This window comes from Psammomys obesus, unplaced genomic scaffold (genome assembly GCF_907164565.1).
Source record: "Psammomys obesus unplaced genomic scaffold, mPsaObe1.curated_primary_1811, whole genome shotgun sequence".
NCBI classification, from domain to species: Eukaryota; Metazoa; Chordata; class Mammalia; order Rodentia; family Muridae; genus Psammomys; species Psammomys obesus.
This window is the reverse complement of record NW_026596201.1, coordinates 191,910-195,749: the sequence shown is the minus strand read 5'-3', so window position 1 is coordinate 195,749 and position 3,840 is coordinate 191,910. Positions and strand designations below refer to the sequence as shown.

General features: G+C 41.7%; 1 non-coding gene across 1 annotated transcript; it reads left to right on the top strand.

The window, feature by feature from the left end:
- The first annotated feature begins 3,730 nt into the window (after nt 1-3,730).
- LOC129668000 (U6 spliceosomal RNA) lies at nt 3,731-3,840 on the top strand. Its single transcript, XR_008718852.1, has one exon. It is a non-coding gene; the product is annotated as a U6 spliceosomal RNA (small nuclear RNA).

The following is a 3,840-nucleotide window of genomic DNA, read 5'->3' as shown; positions in this document are numbered from 1 at the left end:
ATGCTATTTTCTTACAGTAACTTCCTTCCTCAGGAGCGTCTGCGTGGGTATCATTCATAAGGGCATGTTTGGGTGGAAAATTAAGATGTTCACACAGACAGAACTCTCATTTGAATCTATTTGACTATTCAAGGGGAATTCATCCCAGGCATTTATGTGAAATGTTATTTACACATCAAGGTTTGAGTAGAGATCAGTGTGTTTCTCTGAAGTTACAACAGTTCTGACCTTTGGATCTGGAATGCCCCTCAACATCCATGTGTTAAACTAGTGTCTTCCCTTGGTCAGCTCGGGGAAAGTTACTGGGTCAGTGAGGCAGAGCAGAAACCCAAATTCTCATAAGGTCCTTTTTCTACAATGCAGCATTGTATTTTTTTTCTATGTATGTATTTTTTATGTATTTTTTTTCTATGAAACATAGGTCTTGAACTCCCTTCACTGATTTTCTTTTAAAACTTCCCAGCCATTCTTTTATTGTATTTTTAATTTTTTTAATTTATTACAATTTATTCACTTTGTATTCCAAACGTAGCCCCCTCCCTCAGAGGGTCTCTGAAATACTCTACCCAGAAGGGTAATAAAGCAGATGCTGAGACTCATAACCAAACTTTGGGCAGAGTGCAGGGAATCTTATGAAAGAAAGGGGAAATAGAAAGGCCTGGAGGAGAATGGAGAATTTTTGTTTCTTTTGATCAGGCTTCTTTTCCTCACAACTGCAAAGGCTTTCCTGAGGGACCATTTCACTCAGTACATTGTAAGATACAGCATTAGAGCAGAATCCCTTTTTGGAGGGTCATTCATTCTCTGCTGGTTTTTGTGAGAATGTGTAAAAGGATCTAAAGGACATTAGGTGAGGATCATTACTCAAAAGAAAAGGAGCCTAAACCAAAGAGTGGGATGCCATAAGCAGAAGCATTAAACATTTCTCGTTGGTTGCTAAAGTGACTATACTTATCAATTATACAAATTTAAATTTTACTTTATGATTTTAATTCATTACCACAAAAAATGATAAAGGACTGAGGCAGGCTATATGCTAATTATGTATGCATGCACACTTGTTTTGAAACATTTCAGAGAATATAACCTCATATACTTGTCAATTTTAAAACAACAGGGTTCTTTTTAGTTCCAAATATACAAAACATAATGGAAGAGATTCATGACATACCACTCCCTCATTGACATTTTATTGACATTACTGTAAAGTGGATGGTGTATTTGGCAGAATCTAGAATCATCTAAAAAATAAGCCTCTGGGCATATCTATATGGAGGTTAGCCTTTGGGAATGTTTGAGAGGTATCATCTTGGTTAGTTGAATTCATGTAGAAAAAAACATTTCAACTCTGGGCAGGACTGTTCCCAGCATGTGGATATTGACCTCCATAAAATGGAGAAAGAGGCCTGAGCTCTAGCATTCTGCACACTCTACTTCTCAGTTGTGTATGTGATGTGAACATCTGCTTCGTGTTCCTTCCAGTTTGTCTTCCACACTATAATATGCTTGAACTGTGTTCCCAAACACACCATGTTCCCAAATAAGAACAAAGTTTCCTTGACTTGTTTTTTTTTTCAGCGTAGTTTCTCACTACAAAAAGAGAGATTAGGGCTCATCCGTATCAATGTGAAAGTTTTGTCTTCCTGTTTCTTCAGGAAATGGAGGCTCACCAGCTTTCCAGGCAAGATGGAGAGTAATATTGGATTCTGCATCATTAAGACATTCTCGCTGACTCCTGAACTAAGAAGAGAGACCTGTAAGTTTGAATGCAAACACTGACCAATCCAAGATGGCAGCGACCAGTGCGTACTATATCTGGGAAGCAGAGGATCTGAAACTCCAAAATTGGTGAGTGGAGGAGAAGCTGAGCCCAGAACATAGACATTGAGTCTTCCTTGGCCAGAGGTCATAACATGTGAGCTGAGACCATTTAGATCAAGGTAACCCACTGACTTCTCTGGGCACAGAGAGTGGAGAACATTCAACCCCCCTGCACTTCAGCCCTGGCTGTTCTCTCTCCTCCTTGCCAGAGGCAGCCCATAGTACCTATGGCTCATAACACAGAACTTCCTCGCTGACTGAGTCAGAAGAGGCCAGCCTCCTCCTAGTTCCTCAGCGATGGCTGCCAGGTTTATCACCCTTCTGGGTCCTGAGAGCCAGAGTAGCTGTATGCCCCACAGGGCCTCCCAGCCAGTGACTGTACCGGCCACCCAGTACCTCAGTGGCAGGCACCCAGTGGTACAAGACACCCAGGTTCACCAGGTCTGCCGGGCCACCCAGGTGCATGGACCACTGTATGGGCTCCCCAGTTCTTCCCAGCAGGCATCTGTACCAGCCTTACAGTTCTGCAGCTGACTGGACTCCCTGTGGACCATTTTAACAGCCTAACTTCTGAGGCAGCAGCAACACTGAGCAGACTACTCCTGCACTTGCCCCAGCAGGCCCAAATCTGATCGTAGAGAACAGGGGAGACCCCCGTGCTTTCCCATTAGACCTGCTAGAGAGTGAGTGTTCCTTCAAGTGAGTGCCTGCAGAGCTCCAGATCCACAGCCCCTCTATGGTAGCATCCAGACAATTTTTCTCTCCCACCCATACACCGACTATGGGCAACATAGAGATTCTTGGGACAGCATCCTCAACATTGAATCCCTTATTCTGTGTTTCAACCAGTCGAGTCTAGGCAAACAACACCTAGAGCCCAGACAGAGCTGAATACCAGAGGCCTGTAAGCCATTGAGGTATTCCAGAAACCTGTGCATGCTCATGGTGCCTGTGAACAGTGCTGCTCTTATGCTTATAATAACCCCTGTCCACATTATAGGCATCTACATTCACTAACAACTTGTCCTTTAAGGCACACTTCCATGCACATGCTTGCTTGCCTGCATTTGTGCTTCGGCGCCAGCAGATCTTCTTCCCTTAGGTACAGCATAAATACCAATACACACTCTCAAACCAGTGGACCTCTCCCATGGCCTTGAAAAATACTTGAGACACCAGAGAGAGAGACGGACCCACTCTGTAGTACAGACTCCAGAAACAATCAGTGAAGGTTACAGATAAGCTGATGGCCAGAAGTTGGCATAAGAACACATCCAACAAAACTTAGGACATCATAGCTTCACCACCGAACTACAAAGTCAATGCATACTCCAATTCATTGGAAACACAGGAAAATTATTTTAAAGCTATGCTTATTCAGTTATTAGAGGCACATAAAGAGGAAATCAACAAATCTCTCAAAGAAATAGCTACACAAATGGAGGCACAAGTAGAGGCACAATTGGTGGTATATAGAGAGGAAAGGAACAACAAAAAATAGAGATATCATAGAAAGACAGGAATCCACATTCAAAGAGATGAAGGAAATGGTGAAATGAATGAAAACATAATTAGAATAAAAAAAACACAGAGAAAACCCTTGATGTAGAGAACTTAGAGAGAAGATCAGGAACCACAAAGGTAAGTATCACCAATAGAATACAAGAGGTGGAAGAGAGAATCTCCAGTGCTGAAGATACACTTGCAGAAATTGATACTCTCTCAAAGAAAAAGCAAAATCAGAAAAGTCCCAAACACAAAAACATCCAAGAAATCAAAGACACCATGAAAAGGCTAAATCTAAGAATAATAGGAATTGATGAAAAAGATGATTCCAGTCTCCAAGGTCCAGAAAATATCTTCGAGAAAAATCATAGAAGAAAATTTACCCTACTTTAAGAAAGAGATAGTACTCTCTTCAGCAACACATATACTAAAATTGGAATGATACAGAGAAGAAGATTAGCATGGCACCTGTGAAAAGATGACACACAAATTCCTAAAGCATTCCATATTTAT